This window comes from Coenobita brevimanus, chromosome 116, assembly GCF_032717465.1.
Source record: "Coenobita brevimanus isolate Jiangsu-jjx chromosome 116, ASM3271746v2, whole genome shotgun sequence".
Taxonomy (NCBI): Eukaryota; Metazoa; Arthropoda; class Malacostraca; order Decapoda; family Coenobitidae; genus Coenobita; species Coenobita brevimanus.
The window spans coordinates 12,123,512-12,143,811 of NC_137069.1; positions in this window are offsets into that span (position 1 = coordinate 12,123,512).

Consider the following 20,300-nt stretch of genomic DNA (forward strand, 5'->3'; position numbering starts at 1 on the left):
CCAAACTATATTGATTTATTTTCTTCTGGGAGAGATCGGCAACCCTTTTGAGCTCCCTTGATGGCCGGATATACTGGAAGATAAAATTTGACTAGTAACCAAGGAGACTTATTCCTACCTCATTTCAAACGCAACCACAACTTTGAAATCAAGCTAGTCAGTGGCCCTATTCCGTTAGATGAAGCCAGATCAAGTATATTGTGAATTATTATTGGAAAAATGTAGCACAAAAATAATTCATGACAAAAACTGCATTGTTAAGACTTCTTCGTAAAAATTGGCTAACATTCATTTTAAATTCATCCCGAGTAATGAGAGTGTCGTATGTGCTGGTGTGACGGTGTAGTGGTGTGGTGTGGTGTGGTGTGGTGTTGTGTGTGGTGTGTTATGTGGTGTTGTGTGTGATGTAGTGTAATATGATTGGTGGTGTGGTGTGGTGTGGTTTGGTGTGTTATGTTGTGTTGTGTGTGGTGTGGTGTGGTTTGGTGTGTTATGTTGTGTTGTGTGTGGTGTGGTGTGGTGTGGTGTGGTATGATTTGATGGTGTGTAATGTGGTGTTATATGGTGTGGTGTGTTGTGGTGTGGTGTGGTGTGGTGTTGTATGGTATGTTATGGTGCGTTTGATTTCGTGAGAACAGTGTGGTATGGTGGTTGACACGGTGTGCTTTGCTGTCTTTGTGCAGGAACAGTGCGGTGGTGTGGTGTGGTGCGGTGCTGTGTGATGTATTGGGAATGGAGTGGAACAGTAGAACGTAGATGTGACCGTGTCTAATAATGCGTAGTGGTGTGATGGTGTGAAGAGGTAGAGCTGTTGGTGTGGTGTGGTATGACGGTGTGTGGTGGTGTGAGAGTGTGAAGAGGTAGAGCTGTTGGTGTGGTGTGGTGTGGTGTGGTATGATGGTGTGCGGTTGTTTATGGTGTGGAGAGGTAGAGCTGTGGGTGTGGTGTGGTGTGATGTGGTGTGGTATGATGGTGTGTGGTGCTGTGAGTGTGTGGAGATGTAAAGCTGTGGGTATGGTGTGGTGTGATGTGGTGTGGTATGATGGTGTGTGGTGATGCGAGTGTGTGGAGATGTAAAGCTGTGGGTATGGTGTGGTGTGGTGTGGTGTGGTGTGGTGTGGTATAATGGTTTATTCACAAATAACGAACCCACTGATAAATGCCTATCTAATAATACCCAATAAAGAGTAATAATATAAAGCAGTAATGTTAATCGTGACGTCTAATGCCCACTGACAGGTTGGAGGCAAGACACATGACTTTAATTCCCCAGGTAACTCTAAGCTCACTTGGAATAATGAGTGCCGTGCGTGTGGTGTGGTGTGGTGTGGTGTGGTGTGGTGAAGTGTGGTGCTGAAGTAAAAGTGTGGTGTGGTGTAGTGTGAGGTGGCACGTTTAGCGGCTTGGTGTGTGGTGGGATGTGCTGTGGTATTAATTTAAAAGTGTGGTGTGGTGTGGTGTTGTGTGGTGTAGTGGTATAGCGGATGTAGCTGGTATAACGAAGCCAAAACATTATAAACTAAAACAATGGTGGTCATGTGCTTTATTTCTGCAGTGTGGTGTGGTGTGGTGTGGCAGAGCAGATAAACTAGAGTGTAGAGATGGAGGAGTGATATGGAAGCTTCTGTGGTTAAGTACCGTAATGCCAGTTTGGTCAGTGTAGGGTAGGGTAGGGTAGGGAAAGATAATATTGGGTAGGGTAGCGTAGGGAAGTGTAGGGTAGGGTAGGGTAGGATTAGGTAGGGTAGGGTAGGGTAGTGTAAGATAGTGTTGGGTAGGGCAGGGTAAGGGAAGGCAGTGTGGTGTAATGGGGTAGGGTAGGGTAAGGTAGGGTAGGATAGGGCAGTGTGGTGTAATGGGGTAGGGTAAGGTAGGGTAAAGTAGGGTAGGGTAGGGTAGGGTAGGGAAGAGTAAGGCAGCGTAAGTGTGGTGTAATGGGGTAGGGTAAGGTAAGGTAGGGCAGTGTGGTGTGATGGTGTGTGGTGTAGTGTAGGGTAGTGTATCGTAGTGTAATGAACTGTAGTGCAACAAAGTGTAGCTTAGTACAGTGAGGCGTAGTGAGGTGTAGTGTATCTAAGTAGGGAGACAGCAGTATAGTATGGTGTGGTGTGGTATGGTGTGGTGTGGTGTGTTGTGGTGTGGTGTGGTGTGTGATGTGGTGTGGTGTGGTGTGGTATGGTGTGGTGTGGTGTGGTGTGGTATGGTGTGGTGTGGTATGGTATGGTGTGGTGTGGTGTGGTGTGATGTGGTGTGGTATGGTATGGTGTGGTGTGATGTGGTGTGATGTGGTGTGGTGTGGTGTGGTATGGTGTGAACTAGAAAGGCAAAATAATATAATGGACCTTAGCAATGTCTTAAGGTAGAAAAAATAGCGATGTGTGGTGATTGTGGTGTGTTTTTATATGGTGCGATGTGGTATGATGTCGTGTGATATACTGTGGTTCGGTGTGGTGTGGCGTGGTGTGGTGTGGTGTGACAGAGACAGTAAAATTAAGAACAGTAACGAATTGTAACAATGTAGTGACACCATGAAGCACTAAAATAGAACCATGATCGTAACGCCTCTTCCGTACCGATTCATTTTTGTACCACACCTTCATGTTCTTTTGTTAATTATTTCCATGTGTATTTCAGTCCACATGGGTTGCATCAGTAGCACAGGAGACTATGTTAAGGTTTAATGTGCAAAATAAATCACTTTTCCGTCCCTTTATAAAACCATGGCTAGCTATGGGTAAAACACAAGAAAAAAACAAAGAGTAATCCAGAAGATTCTATACGCCTTTCACCTTAAGTTGGCCCAGATTTTCGTCCTTTTGCAGCTCATTCGACGTGGCTCAGTGGAAGAGACAATGCTAGGTTCTTCTTCCTTTCCACAGCACTTCTTCGTGACTAGCATCCAATTCTAGTGTTAATCTACTGCTACATCTCAGCATTCAAGATAGGGAGGTGGCAATTTTAGGCCAAGTTAGAATGATTGGGGTATAGTTAGAGACCCCGTAAGTGTTATATATTATGTTTCTGCTTCCTTTCCACAGCACTTCTTCCTGACTAGCATCATATTCTAGTGCTCATCTACTGCTACAACTCAGCATTCAAGATGGAGAGACGGCAATTTTAGGCCAAGTTAGAGTAAAAGGAGTATAGTTAGAGGCAGACGTTAGAAGGTAGTCTGAGTTACCTGTCGTTAGTCTGGTGTGAGAACGATGTAATTGCCTTGTCGTTTGTGTAGGTCGTAAAAATGATTACTGTGTGTGTGTGTGTGTCTCTCTCTCTCTCTCTCTCTCTCTCTCTCTCTCTCTCTCTCTCTCTCTCTCTCTCTCTCTCTCATACAGCACTTTTAAACAGAATGGAATCAAAGGCTTCTCGTCTCATCAACTTTCCTTTCTCTCAGAGACTCCTTACACACACACACACACACACACACACACACACACACACACACACACACACACACACACACACACACACACGAATACAGACATTCTCTCTCTCTCTCTCTCTCTCTCTCACGTATATAATCATCTGTAAGTAGCAAGAATAAATTGCTTAAAGATGTCGTCATCGTTCTGAAGGACTTCAAGATTTGTGGCACACTACGGCGTGTGTGTGTGTGTGTGTATGTGTGTGTGTAACTCTAGATCAGATTTTCACGTGGCCACAGCCTACACCTGTCCTCACCTGCCCGTATTTAATTAGTCTAGCATGATCACCTGCAACTAAAACTTCAATTTGATGTGGATAATAGTCATTTGTGATGGAGCTTGAGGGAGGGAGTAGGGCAGGTGTGGAAGGGTGTCAGGTGTGGTTAGGGCAGGTGTGGAAGGGTGTCAGGTGTGGTTAGGGCAGGTGTGGAAGGGTGTCAGGTGTGGTTAGGGCAGGTGTGGAAGGGTGTCAGGTGTGGTTAGGGCAGGTGTGGAGGGGTGTCAGGTGTGGTTAGGGCAGGTGTGGAAGGGTGTCAGGTGTGGTTAGGGCAGGTGTGGAAGGGTGTCAGGTGTGGTTAGGGCAGGTTGGAAGGGTGTCAGGTGTGGTTAGGGCAGGTGTGGAAGGGTGTCAGGTGTGGTTAGGGCTGGTGTGGAAGGGTGTCAGGTGTGGTTAGGGCAGGTGTGGAAGGGTGTCAGGTGTGGTTAGGGCAGGTGTGGAAGGGGGTCAAGTGTGACTGAGTGTTGATTATTAACTGAAATGAATTATGGTTAGGGCAAAAATACCAGTAACTCCAGTGGTCATCGTCATCATCATCATCATCATCATCATCATCATCATCATCATCATCATCATCATATTCATCATCACCCTAACCCTCTTTCCGACTCGTGCATAAAACTGAAGGAATACAGAAGTGGGAACCGGTTAGTTAAAAAAAAAAAAATCTAGAGAACTATCAACAAAGTGCCTAGTAAAAATGGGCCACACATTCACTCACTCATCATTTAAGACCACGGAATCCTCTGGCAACACTGTTATTCGAACTACGATATCCATAACTTATACCAAGTTCAGTAATGTAGCTACTGGAAGTTTGTGTGTGTGTGTGTGTGTGTGTGTGTGTGTGTGTGTGTGTGTGTGTGCGTGTGCCGCTGAGCCGGGGTGGGAGTTACATTGCGGTAAATCAAGTCATTGCGACAGCCCTGCTCCACTAGAAGGGGTACTGGGCGTTTTGGTCTCCCTTAACGATTACTACCCAGCGACTAAACCCACTGTGGAGGAATACCACTAACCTATCACAAAAAGTAACATAACATAGCATAAAGTAGCATAGCATAAAGCATAACATAGCATAAAGTAACATTGCATAACATAACGATTACAAGCAACAACAAAGCCCAGTAGGGAGGAATATCACTAATCTGCCCCTATATCTAACATAACATAGCATAACATAGCGATTACAGCCAACGACAAATCCCATTATGAAAAAATATATCACCCGATCTTGTCCAAGGAACTCTAGGATTATAAAGACAACCACTAAATCTCTAACCTAATCTAGGCTAACCTAATCCAGTCCAACAAATATAATCCCTCACCAGAATCCAGTGTGGAAAATCTAGCAAACACTTGTCTGAGGATTTCTAAGATGGTAAGGCTAATCCACCATCTTCTAACCCTACCTAATGTAATCTAAACTAACCTAATCCAAGCGAACATAACCTAATCATCGTAACATTAGCAAAAACTGACCTGACCTGACCTTACATACTACCTAAAATAAACTAAGATGACCTAACCTTACTCAGTCCCATTCAACCCAGCCTAACCTAACCTGACCTAACTTAGCCTAACCTAACCTAACCTAACCTCACCTAATCTGACCTAACCTAACCTAACCTAACCTGATGTCCTAACCCAACTAGAGTCACTCCAACCTATCCCTCACTCAGTCTAATCCAGTTTGCATCTCTCTCTTCATAACATAGTCTAAACCGGTCTAACTCCACCAAACGTAAGGCAGGCGTCCAAGGGTGCGCCTCAAAAAAAAAAAAAAAAAAAAAAAAAAATATATATATATATATATATATATATATATATATATATATATATATATATATACATATATATATATATATATATATATATATATATATATATATATATATATATATATATATATATATATTTCTTCTCCCTTCTCGCTTGATGACTCCAAAACTTCGTGGTGGAAGTGGCGGCCTAGTGGATAGGTGAGTGGGCTGTGGATTGGCAGGACGTGAGTTCGATTCCAGCTTTTGAGGGGAAAAAGTTTGAATGATAGAAGTTTCTTGGAGCTTGAAGTTTTTTGAAGCGTTAAGGCCTTTCACTGCGGGGACGTAATTTTTCGTTAATTTAAAATACTGACAAACGACTTTACTCTCCATTTTACTCTTCCTGTTACCAAACTTTCTCATTCTATGGAAGAGAGAGAGAAAAGTCATAAGTAGGTAAAATAAATTAGTCTCTTGTTCTCTATCCTTTCCACATGGACAAACATTTACACCAAGATTGTAGTTGTGAGTTTTGGACCACAAGGAATAAGGAAAAATCGACAGTGATGGTATTAGTAGTATTAACACATTTAATTTAGAACATAGAAAAATATCGTGTCAAAACAGCCTTGACGTGATATTAAATACTTTCTGAACAGGACAATGCTTGAGCCAGCCGTAATTTAGGAAAATACAGTATCGGTGACCTCCCATCTTTTCACAAGTGCTTGAGAAATTCTTTATTATTTTCCCGGCTAAATCGAAGCATAACACTATTCAACAAGGTCTTGGGCTTGTATTCTTCAAGGTTAAGAAAGCTCCCTAACAAATCTTCCATACCGATCTTCTTTTGGATACGACTGACTAATATAATTTTGTACGATGCAGGGTAAAGTAGTATTAGAATTATTTGGGCAACACAGAATAGGACGTCAAGGTGCAATAAGCAAACTAAATCGCTTAGGAAGGGGTCTTAGGGAACTTCCTTAACCTCTACACCGTGGGCTTGTTTACCAATGTTTTGCGTGTCCCGTGGGGTTATTCGGGCTCCGACAGACTCTCAAAAAATATTTGCCAAAAATCAGTTATTAGTCCTAGAATAATAAAATTACATATGCTTATGGCACATACCTTCAGCTTTCTCCTGGAATGTTTGTTGAGCCTTCGTCAGTTACCGTAGGACTTGTGGAGACCTCTGAAGTAGGGTAACGAAGTCTCCACTTTACACTTCCCGACAACCCGTAATATGATTACCACAGCCAGATACAAACACTATAAACACTATATTTACAATTTTCAAGTAGTTTGGGATCCATACTCCAAAAAAAAAACACTGTGAAAGCAATAGAAATTACGAGCGCGTCTGATCGTCGCACTTGCGCTTGTTCGCTCTAGGCACTCTGTCATTTATTATTCATAAAACCCCTCACACTTTATATTTCTATTACTATATCACACTTATATATATCTGGAGTCTTTCTCCATAAGTTTCCTTCAGTCGTATTAGTTTACTGTCACCGAAGTCTTTCAATTTTTCATTCAGTAAAATACGTAGAGAGCCACGGATTCACTTTCACTGTTATAACATAAATTATTTGTACTCATATTCTTATATTACTAATTACTTACATTACTATGTACATTTTCTATTCTATTGTCAATATTTACCCTGCTATTTTACTTACACTATGTTATTCACTGTCACTTTCAGTAAGATAAAACTATAATACACTGTTCAGTCATATGAACTGAACATCCATTGCTTTCACCTGCTATTTACACATTATTTACACATTATTTCCAAATCATTCTGCTTCCACACTTGCACTGTTAGAACTGCTTCTGGCTGTGGTAATTGAAGAAGCAGGTAACACAGAGGGGAACCTGGCACTCAGCGCACTGCCAAGAGGTGCATTTATGCTCAGGTGTGCGGCGGGTGGTATGCGCACATACCTGACACCTGCGAATCGCGTCCTTCCTTTTCCCTGTGGTAGGCATAAGCTCAAGTCTGTGCCGATCCACATACGCCCTCTGCTCAAGTCGGTCGGGAATTGTTACTGGATGGCGCCTTGGAGTTGCTGCTGTCACCCTACCATATCTTTCCAGCAGCTGCTGGACACAAGTCCTGGCGAACAACCTCAGGGAGAAGGACTTGGGTGGCTTGACCTTCATCTTGTACAGGATGAAGGCGTTCAGCATCGTCATATCTATCAGATGCAGAAAAACTTTCCTGTACCACCTAGTATTCTTCCTGAGGCAGTCGATCTCACCAATCATCATGTCGGACTTGTCCACCAGCCGCATGTTGATATTATAGTCCAACACAGCATCAGGTTTCATCACAGGTTCGCCTGTCCTACGGTCGACCTTCCCACTGTCTCTCATCTCCCCCTTATGTACGGTGGTGAGCATGTGCACGACCCTCTTGTCATGCCACCGTATTGCCAGCATCTTCTCACACTTGCGTAGGTGCACGTCTCCTCGCTGCGAGGTTCCTGCCTCTGGGAATTTGGGGAAGTGGGCACGATTACTTTTCACAGTGCCGCAGGAGCCAATGCCGTGCTCAGAAAGGTATTTGGCAAGTTTCGGTGCTGTATAGTAGTTGTCTGTATACAGGACATGATTCCCACCAAAATACTTTTCTAGGAGCACTTTCACTACACAGCCTGAGAAGCCAAGGGGATGTGTTTTATCCAGATCGACAGTGCTGGCTGAATATATGACGAAGTCAAGGATGTACCCCGTCTTACAGTCGCACAGTACAAAGAACTTAATTCCAAAGCGATGGCGTTTGCTTGGAATGTACTGAACAAACCGAAGACGTCCTCTGAACAAAACCAAGGATTCGTCAATGACAGCCTTCTGAAAGGGGTGGAAGAATGACATAAACTTATCCTTCATTCTGCTCAGAATCTCCCGGATCTTCCAGAGTGGGTCGGTTTGGGAAGGTACATCGTTGTCGGGAAAGTGCAGGTTTCCCATGATGTTCCGGAAGCGATCTCTGGCCATGTACTTATTGAAGGTGGGTGAGGGTAGTAAGGGGTCCATGGACCAGTATTCTTCCAACTCATGCTTCTTGGAGTGTGGCATGAGAAGCATGAGGGCAAAGAACACATACAGCTCCTGCACTCCCAGCATGGACCACTGTTGCATCTTGGCTGCACCTGTACCACTTGCAGCACGTTGTGATTCATACCTGTTGGTCTCATCACATATGTGTTGCATGATTTCGTCATCTAGGAAGGCCAAAAGGTAGTCGACACACTCAGCATTTTCGTCCATAGTGAAGGCAGGCTGAACTCATGAGGAGCTCTCATCAAAAACTAGATTTTCTGGCACAAAATCTGACCCTTCCGTCCACGCGAAGGCGTCCAGGATTCCCTGTCGTGGCGGTGTAGGGCAGGTGGTGGTGGTGGTGGTGGTGGAGGTTGGCTGTGAGGGAGGTTTATCTCGGTCAAGGTCACTCGCACTGACCCTAGGTTGCCATACAGCACTAGCAGCCCTTACCCTACTAGCTACACTACTTTTCACTCTCCTAGATTTACCTCTACCTCTACGGCCTGCCTTCACTGTTGATGCTGGTGTTGACTCCGACGACGAAGACTCCGGAGATAACTCAGCCAACGATGATGAAGAAATGAGTGAAGTGGGGCTTGGGGAACGGGGAGGTGAATGCACTCGTGACTCATGGCGGGCTGGGTCACGTGGGGGCATTATTCTGGGGCTAACACGCCGCCTTTTCACTCCCTTCCCAAATTCCTCTCCTTGTTGCACTAAAGGCTCCTTTCCCTTGGAGCTAGACACTGATTCACTTACTGTAGCACTCGTTGTTGCTGTTTCTGGCACGATAACCTCACCCGGCTCATCACACGATTCACCCGAATCGTCATAGTCACTGTCCATCATAATCATGGACAATTCTGCCAGTTCACGTGCCACTGCAGAGTCACTAAGGCCTTTCCTGCTTGCCTCACTACTATTCTTAGGAGTAGAGGTCAGGGGGCCCTTTGCAATGGGCGCAGAAGCGGCAGGAATGGCAGGGCGCGAATGCGACATCGTTTCTCTACAGCGGAGGACAAGGAACTAAATGCCGCGGCTTATCTGAGAAGGGAAGGGTTGACAATGACACTTTAGGCTGACTGCTGCTAACTTACAGGCTAATTTTTTATAGGTAGAAAATCTCGGCAATACATAAAGAAATAGGTAGTTCCAGGTGAATGTAAATGTCAATTAGGATTCTCCCTTGCTTTCTGATATATATATTTTTATTACAGACATTGATTACAAGGCATAAATCAAAGGGGAAGTTACCGTGGTAATGTAGCGAATGAATGCACGTGAGGTTTTGTCAGGTGATAATTAGCCAATTTCTGGTGTATAACACTATCACTTATCTGTTTTTTTTTTTGGTATATATTATTTTGTATAAGTATAGGGCATAGGGCTTATTTCAATGGATGAAATCTGTGGAAAAATCCAGGGGAAATTTGCATAGTGCAGCGCCGCGTGGGAGGTGAGAGGACAGGGTAATGGAGGGCAGGTAGGGAGGGGAGTCACGAAGGGGGTAAAATCGCTAAATTGTCAACAATGGATGGGAGTACAGATGAGATTTGGAGTGCTGACTAGTGTTGGATATTGGCAGTACTGATAGATGATACAAGCCACCACTTGAGAGCCCGGGATAATTCAAAATAACACAGAATCACAAAAGTGACGCCCCGCGGTATGATCCATTGTGGCCGAGCGTCACGAAAGTGACGCCCCGCGGTTAAGGGGTTAACCGACGAGAATAATAAATGTTGATGTTTTCACCCTCCTTGTAACACAGTGCTCGCAAGGTATCCGTTACTCCCAGTCCTTCATGTATACAAGTCAACTCTGGAACTGTCTCTCTCTATTTTCTACTACCTATGACCTCCCGTCTTTCAAACGCAGTGTGTCCAGGCATCTGAAAATGAACGGACCTTGAATTTGTCCCTCTGTTATCTTGTTTTTTTTTTTTTTCTTGGAGGGAATTATCTTGTGGGTTTCCGGCCTTTGGTTCCTTGTTTCGTGCATAAAAAAATAAATATTAGTGGTCATTTATTTCATTCTTGGTCTCGTAGGCACCACACCACAAATTATTATAATGATAAGGAACGTTGTAATGTGGATGTGGATGTGATAAAAAGCGTTTGGTGAAATACACCAAGGTGGTTTGGCCATGTGGGGAGGATGAAGAGCGAAAGACTAACAAGGAGAGTGTATGCGAGTTAGGTGGATGGGTGGACAGGGAAGGAGAGGTCGAGGATGAGGTGGAGGGATGGAGTGGAGAGGTATATGAGAGAGGGGTGTGTGAGCTGGAAGGAAGGCAGTGAAATGGCGTTTGACATGGCGGCATGGAGACGATTTGTTTGTGGCCATCCCTTACGGGATTGATGCGTCTGGCAATAGATAGAGATGGTTTCCTAGGCACCATTACACAAATTATTATAGAGATATAACGTACCTTAAAAATTGCCATCTCTCTAGCATGGATACTGAGTTGTAGCAAGTGATTAACACTAGAACATGATGCTAGTCACGAATATGTGCTGTTGGGAAGGCTGTACAGGCACAGTATTGTCTTGTGTCATTGAACTATGCGTAAATAAGCTGCAAAGGATAAAACTCTGAGTCAGGTTATGGAAGGACTATAGTACTGTGACTGAACTGCAGCTTCATCATCGGAACAGAGAGACTAGCAGACGGATAAATAACCAGGTGTCAGATTATACTTGGATATAGACATTTAATAGACAGACTGAAACAACGTCAGAGTGGAGTATGTGGTTGCCTTCCATCCTCTCATTCGATATAGTGTTACCTTTGGGATATTCTACACTGAAGGACAAGCCAAATGGTTTCTAGTAGCGCAGGAAGCTATTAAATTCGTGGTTTGATTTGGGTTTACTGCTCACATAAGGACAACTGGTTACCCTTGTTTTAAATGTCAAGATTGTGTACCCCGACCCCTTGCCTACTGTGTGTATATATATATATATATATATATATATATATATATATATATATATATATATATATATATATATATATATGCAAGAAAGAAGGAAGCAAAGGCCAGGAACCCGCAACATTTTTCCCTCCTCATCGGACGATAAGCGATTGATTGATAATAGAAAGATAATAAGGACTTGGCCGCAAAGGACGCCATGTGTTTTTCATTGTGGCAAGAAAGACAAAAATAATATAGTAGTAGTCGTAGTAGTAGTAGCAGCAGCAGCAGTAGTAGTAGTAGTTGTACTAGTAGTAGTAGTAGTAGTAGTGGTGGTGGTGGTGGTGGTGGTGGTGGTGGTAGCTGTAGTTGTAATAGTTGCAATTCCTAGCTCAGCTGAACGTGAACCAGTTGGAAGTAGTAGTAGTAGTAGTAGCAGTAGTAGCAGCAGTAGTAGTAGTTGCAATTCCGAACTCAGCATGAATTCCTTCCTCTGCAGTCCACCATCCTCCTTTCGGGGGATAGGGAGGGGACTGAAGAACGTTTGTGTAACCAGGCAGCTCCACCACCCGCTTATATCAGTGCCACCACATGAAGGCGTCCCTCTCCAGCATCAAGGAAGGACTACACACACACACACACACACACACACACACACACACACACACACACACACACACACACACACACACACACACACACACACACACACACACACACACACACACACACACACACAGGTCGACCCAAACATTATACCCTCCTTCCTATGCAGCGCGGATATAAAAATGATCAAACGATAATAGACTAACAAGCACACCAACAAGCATTTCTGTATTACCCACGACGAGGAAGATTAGCAAGGAAAGTACAAGAAAATTACAAGAGCAGCAAAGACAGGGCCACCAAGAACACTAACACTTCCCCCTACAATAACACAAACACGAACACTATAAAGAACACTAATTATAACACAAGCACTAAGAGAACACCACGAAGAACGCTTACACCACCACCCCCACCCCCACCACCACCACCACAAAAACATATCCATTTTCCCAGGGGGGTCAGGGGTACTAAGGAAAATGCGAAAACTATAAAAATAACGAAGACAGTGGGACAAGGAACACCCTAACAACGGACCTACTCCATTGTAGCGAGGTGGCAACGAAACTTACATTGTTGAGGCGGGAGAGTGGCAAGTTTCCCGCACCAGCACCATAACAGCAGCACAGCAAAATACTGCATCGTTAAAGCACCAGCACAGCAGCACAGTGAAACACACGCGCACACACACACACACACACACACACACACACACACACACACACACACACACACACACACACACACACACACACACACACACACACACACACACACACACACACACACACACACACACACACACACACACACACACACACACACACACACACACACACAGCATAGGACAAGACTAGGCAGCGCCGTGAGAGCAGCACAACACATCACTGAAGCAGCAACACAGCAGAGCAAAGAACCATAACAGCAGCACAGCTCAGCACATTACAGCCCCTTCAGCGACTGCCCTCATCTGTGTGTGTGTGTGTGTGTGTGTGTGTGTGTGTGCAGGTGTGAGTATATATGTGTATGTGTGTGCGTGTACATGCGGGTTTGCGTACGTGTGTGTGTGTGTGGGGGGGAGAGAGAGAGAGAGAGAGAGAGAGAGAGAGAGAGAATATGTGTGTGTGTGTGTGTGTGTGTGTGTGTGTGTGTGTGTGTGTGTGTGTGGCGCGTCTCTGTGGGCGTGTATATAGTGTACATCTTCCCGTGTATGTATCCGGCAGCGTGTGTATCTGTGTGCGTATCCAAAAGAATATATATACAGCACCACCGCAAATGGCAAAATATCGTTGCAACCCCACGGGACCCTCACTGCAATTGCAACCGGCTCGTAGGACTCTGCCATCAACCCGACTACACATTCTCGTAGTTATTGCAGACGGTTTTTTGCGATGCTGATGCCAGACGGTTTTTTTCGCTGACGATTTTGTTCACGATTTTTTTCATAACGATTCATTTCAGATCATACTATTTTGTTCATCTATCTATCTGTCTATCTATCAATAGCCAGCACCTTAATCCCGTAAGGGGTGGACACAAACCAGTCGCCTCCAGCCTGTCCCCTGCCATTTCACTGCCCTCCCCCCAACTTTCACTCCTGTCTCTCTTATACCTCTCCACTCCATCCCTCCAGCTCATCCTTGGTCTCCCCCTCCCTCTCCCCCCGTCACCTTACTTACATTCTCCTAGTTAGTCTCTCATTCTCAATCCTATTCCTATGGCCAAACCACCACAGTGTATTTCTCCTAACTCTTTGTCACATCCACATTCACACCACAGTGCTCCTTCACTTATTTGTCAGTCTGTCTCTCCACGTAACTCCACATGCTCCTCTCAAGTAACTCATTTCCACTGCTCCCACTCTTCACTTGTGTCCTTCTAAAAATGTCCAAGCTTCGCTTCCATACGTTAGAGTTGGCATCACAGTACTGTTATTCAGCTACTTTTTTTTTTACTTCCAAGCTCACTTCCCTATTTCTTATCATTGCTTTCAATGAACCAACAACCCTTCTTCCCTGCTGTACCCTTTCCAGTACTTCATCCTCCACACTTCCATCCTTACTCATCACGCAACCGAAGTACTTCAGTGAGCTCACATTTTCCATTTCCTCACTATCCAGTCTCACTGTGCATTCATTGACTTCATATTTCTTGAAGACCACAACTTTACTCCTCCCTTCATTCTCCTTTAGATTCCTTTTCTTACACAGTCTCACAAATTCATTCACCAGGCCTTCCACTTCCCCTTCGGCTTCACTGAACAATACAGTATCATCTGCAAACAAGAGAATAGGAAGTGTCCAAACACTCTCCTCTCCCATGAGAGTCGCTCCAACATCCACTGCACTACCTTGTATCCTTTTTTAAGCCCATCCATGTACAAACTGAACAACACTGGAGACATGACACATCACTGTTTCAATCCAACATTCAGACAGAAAAATTCAGTCAGTTCACTATCCACACGCACTGCAGCCCTAGCGCCCTCGTACATACACTTCACAGCATTCAACAGCTTCCCATTTACTCCACATATTTTTAATAATTTCCACGTTCCTTGTCTGTCCACTCTGTCATATGCTTTTTCCAAATCCATGATGGCCGCATACAACGTCTTTCCTTTCTCTAGAAACTTTTCCACTGAACACATTAGGATGAATATCTGATCTACACAACCTCTTCCCTTCCTAAAACCTCCCTGTTCTTCTCCAACAAATTTCTCTGTTATTTCCCTGACTCTTTCAGTATTGTATCCTGCCATATGTTTTTCCTATTATTCTAAGATGACATATGCCTCTAGGGTGTTAATCTCTTGGTACAGTTCAGCATATAAGTCAGAGAAGAGACAGTTTCAGCTGATGTTAAACTTGACAAGATATATTTACCATGATCCAGTCGACCTGCTGCACTTATCCCCTTTTTCTCCTGCTCTTACCACTTCCCCCAACACTCCCACAGCACCTTTTACCTGAGCCTAATTAGTGTGCTTCTTGCAGGTGAGTAGGGGTAGCACTTCACAGCACCCCTACGGCACTCTTTACCTGTCCCTAATGAGTGTGCTTTTTCAGGTGAGAGTAGGTTTAGAACTTCACAGCACCCCTACGGCACTCTCTACCTGTGCCTAATGAGTGTATTTTCTTGCAGGTAAGACTGGGGTGATGCTGTGACCTTTCCGTAACGCCTGGTGTTGGTACCTACTCGTACTTCTGGGACTCGGTACGGTAGGTGAAGTACTGAGCAGCTTTTGTTATGAAGCTTACCTTCCTAGTATATCGCCATCTTTTGCTTCACGTTATTACTGCAAGACTCAGGTTCCTTTATTTAACTAGGAGAGCGCCCTCGTGGTAAAGGAATTGCAAACTGTGTGAATAAATTGTCTCTTTCTCTTTCACCAGCATAGGGGTCTGTTGAGAGGTGAATGTCCCAGATGAAGATAGGCAAATAAAACTAAATAAAAAGTTTGCATAATAAATCCAGATATAAAATGTCTGCCCTGAAACAATCTAGCGAAGTAATGAGCAGAAGAAAATATGAAATTAAAACAGTTCAAACGTATGCAAATCTTTACAGCAGTGATATCGTAAATGAAGAGTCTGTTTACGATAGAGAAATGGTGGGCAGAGTAATTTCCAACACTGCATAAGAGGTAAAGAAAATCTGGAGAGATGTATGCAGGTGTAAGGAAGGCGGTGATGACGGTAGATAAAGAAAAACTGGAGAGGTGTATGCAGTTGTAGGCAAGGTGGTGATGGTGGTAGATAAAGAAAAGCTTGAGAGGTGTAGTCAGGTGTAAGGTAGGTAATGGTGAAAGTAGGTAAAGCAAATCTGGAGAGGTGTATGCAGGTGTATGGTGATGACGGTAGGAAAAGTAAAACTGGAGAGTTGTATGCATGCATAACACTTTATCGATCTTATTAAGGATGCAAGTGACTGTTATTAAGAGAATTAGGCAAAATCGTTCTTAAAAAAAAAAAAAAGCAGTACACTCAAACCTCAGTTTAAGGGACAAAATGGGGAATCAACTTGTCCCTTACTTGAAAATGTCCCTTACTTGAAAATGTCCCTTACTTGAAAATGTCCCTTACTTGAAAATGTCCCTTACTTGAAAATGTCCCTTACTTGAAAATGTCCCTTACTTGAAAATGTCCATTGTTTACCACATATAAAGACAATCTTATTATGAAATGCAATGATTGTTTCACTTTTCTTATTTATATGATTATGAATATTATTTTACGGGTACTGTATAAAGAAACATTAATATGTATAACCCAGACATTACGTATCACTTCTGAATGGTCTTGTCCGTTTGTCAGGTAGCATATGGAGTCCCTTAAATCCGAAATCCCTTGAATGGAGGTCCCTTAAATCGAGGTTTGAATGTACTTTTTTTTTTTTTCAGTCAACTCAACGCCAAAGCGACAGAGAGAGAGAGAGAGAGAGAGAGAGAGAGAGAGAGAGAGAGAGAGAGAGAGAGAGAGGAACCAAAAGTATGATACCAATGAACTGATAAAATTGTAGACTGAAATTCATTCATATTAACTTGGTAGGGATTTTCGTCCTTTTGCAGCTTATTTCACGTAGCTCATTGACAGAAAAAAGACAATACCGTGGCCCTGTTATCCTTTCCATAACACTTCTTCGTGACTAACATCATATTCTAGTGTTAATCTCTTGTTACAGGTTGGCATTCAAGATGGAGAGATGGCAATTTCATGCCTAGTTAAAGTGAACGGAGTATAGTAGCCTCTCTCTCTCTCTCTCTCTCTCTCTCTCTCTCTCTCTCTCTCTCTCTCTCTCTCTCTCTCTCTCTCTCTCTCTCTCTCTCTCTCTCTCTCTCAAGATGCTGACCAACTACCCTTCCTTGCTTCATTTCCCATTCCATAATCTCCATCGGCGGTAATGATGATGGTGATGATGATGAGTGCACGAATCATTAACAAGCGCTATTACAACTCACGGAAATCTTACTTATCTCCACACCTCCTCAACGAATATTGCATTCTTGGTGAGTCTTCTCGTTTGGTTGCAAATATATCAACTCTGAAAAACATGGCCCTCTGTCTGTGTGAAATAGGTATCTTGCTGTGTTTATAAAAGGTGGAGATTTTTTGCAGTGTCTGTTGTGAATTGAGGAAACATACCAAACATACCCTGCCTTGCTTTGCCTTTCACTGCCCAGCCTTTCCTCTTCTCTTCCTCATTCTCGTCTTTCCTTCCTTGCCCCGCCCTATTCCCCCCTTCCACTTCCTTGTCTCACTTTTCCCCTTCCGTTACTATCCCTTGCCTTCATCGTTCTCTTCTCTCTTCCCTTCCCTTCTCTTCCCTTACCTTCCATTACTTCCCTCCCCTTCCCTTTCTTTCCATTCCTTCTCGTCCCTCACCCTTCCTTGTTCCTCTTTTCCCCTTTCTTTACTGTCCTTTCCCTTCCCATGCCTTTCCTTTTATTTCCCTTTCCTTCCCCTTCCTTACCTCTCTTTTTCCCTTTCTGTCCTACCCTTCCCTTCCCTTCACCGTTCTCTCATCTCTAGTCCTGCCCTGCCTTACCCTGCCTACTCCTTCCCCTTCTCTTCTTCCCTTCCCCCTTTATTGCCCTACCCTGCCCCTCGCTTCCATTCGTTTCTTTTTTTCTCTCTCTCTTTTCTCATCTTATCTTTTCTTTCTTTTCCTCGCCTCTCCTCTCCTCTCCTCTCCTCTCACTTCTCTTTTCTTTTCTCTTCACATCTCTTCTTTTCACTTCCCATGATCTTCTTCCCATCCCTTTTCTTCAACATATTTCCCTCCTCTTCTCCTTCCCTCCCCGTCTCTTCCCTCCCTTTCCTTCCCATCCCATCCTATCCCCACAAAATTACACTTAATATCTACCATCCCAACACAACAATCATACTGTGTAAAGAGCTAACGTAGAGCTTGAAATACTGCCACATTATCTTTTCCTTCCCTTCCCTTCCCTTCCCTTCCCTTCCCTTCCCTTCATGTTCTGCCCATCCCTTTCCTTCCCTTCCCTTCATGTTCTGCCCATCCCTTTCCTTCCCTTCCCTTCCCTTCATGTTCTGCCCATCCCTTTCCTTCCCTTCCCTTCCCTTCATGTACTGTCCATCCCTTCTCTTCCTTTCGCACTGCTTTCCATTCTCTTCCCTTTTCTTCTCCCCTTCTCCCCTCTTGTCTCTTTTTCTCTTTTCACAATCTTTTCCTTCCTTACCTATCCTTATCCTGCCTTTTTCTACCCTGCACACCTTTCCCATCCCAGCTTTCCTTCCCATCCCATCCCATCCCATCCCATCCCATCCCATCCCATCCCATCCCATCCCATCCCTCCACCACAAAGCTACACCCAAAATCTACACCCCAACACACAGCAGTCGCATTGTGTAAAAGGACTGATATATAGTTCGACTTTCATTGCTACATCACTTGTCCCTTCCCTTTCCTTCCTGTTCTACCCTACCCTTGTTATTCCCTTCCTTTCTCTTCCTTCTCTTCTCTCCTACGCATTTCTCCTACCTTCTCTCTTCTCCTCTCCTCTAGTCTCCTCTACCTTCGCTCCTCTCCTCTCAGTCAGTCATTTCTCTTCCAGTCCCTGTCCTCTCCTGTTCTGCCTTCCCCTTCTCTTCTATTCCTCTCCTTTCCACCTTTTTACTTTTTCGTCTTTTATCTTCTCGACTCTTCCCCTGTTAGTCTTTCTGTACCGTGCCTTTACTTTTCCTGCCCATCCTCTGTCTTCCCCCTCCCTTTCCAGCCCTGCACGTCCCTACTCTCCCCTTCTGCTTCCCTTCTTCTCTCCCATCTCCCTCCCCCATCCCATCCCATCACCACTCACACTACCCATAATCTGCACCCCAACACATAGCAACCACACTATCACCTTTCTTTTCCCCACCTTTCGCTTCCTTTCCCTGTCCCTCCCTTCCCTTCCTGTTCTACTCTGCCCTTCCCATTCCTCTCCATTCCCTTCCCTTTTCTCTTCATCTCTCCTGTACTCTCCTCTTCTACCCTGTCTTCCTCTTCTCCTCCTCTCTCGTCTCCTCTCCTCTCCTCGTCTCCTCTCTATTATTCCTTTTCATTCCCTTCCTCTCCTGCCCTTCCCTTTATCTTTCTCCCATCCCATCCCATCCCACCACAACTCCCATTACCCATAATCTACACCCCAACACAGCAGCCACACTGTGTAAAAGGACTAATATATAGTTTGACCACAATTTGTTTTGGATGGCTTTTCGGTAGGATGCCATTGCGCTGCTGGGAAGGGTTGGGTTGGTGATGGGTGCAGATATACAGCGTTTGTCCCAGTTGCATGCAAAAATATAACACAGGTGGAATTGCACGGTTTGGGTTTAACATGTAGTCTGCGTCGCGGTGTGGAGGGTATATGTGAGTGCTGTTGTGGGGTGGAGGGTATGTGAGTGTTGTTGTGGGGTGGAGGGTATATGTGAGTGCTGTTGTGGGCCGGAGGGTATATGTGAGTGTTGTTGTGGGGTGGAGGGTATATATGAGTGCTGTTGTGGGGTGGAGGGTATATGTGAGTGCTGTTGTGGGGTGGAGGGTATATGTAAGTGCTGTTGTGGGGTGGAGGGTATATGTGAGTGCTGTTGTGGGCTGGAGGGTATACAGTATGTGAGTGCTGTTGTGGGGTGGAGGGTATATGTTAGTGCTGTTGTGGGGTGGAGGGTATATGTGAGTGCTGTTGTGGGGTGGAGGGTATATGTGAGTGCTGTTGTGGGGTGGAGGGTATATGTGAGTGCTGTTGTGGGGTGGAGGGTATATGTGAGTGCTGTTGTGGGGTGGAGGGTATATGTGAGTGCTGTTGTGGGGTGGAGGGTATATGTGAGTGCTGTTGTGGGGTGGAGGGTATATGTGAGTGCTGTTGTGGGGTGGAGGGTATATGTGAGTGCTGTTGTGGGGTGGAGGGTATATGTGAAGAATGCTGTTGTGGGGTGGAGGGTATATGTGAGTGCTGTTGTGGGGTGGAGGGTATATGTGAGTGCTGTTGTGGGGTGGAGGGTATATGTGAGTGCTGTTGTGGGGTGGAGGGTATATGTGAGTGCTGTTGTGGGGTGGAGGGTATATGTGAGTGCTGTTGTGGGGTGGAGGGTATATGTGGGTGCTGTTGTGGGGTGGAGGGTATATGTGAGTGCTGTTGTGGGGTGGAGGGTATATGTGAGTGTTGTTGTGGGGTGGAGGGTATATGTGAGTGTTGTTGTGGGGTGGAGGGTATATGTGAGTGTTGTTGTGGGGTGGAGGGTATATGTGAGTGTTGT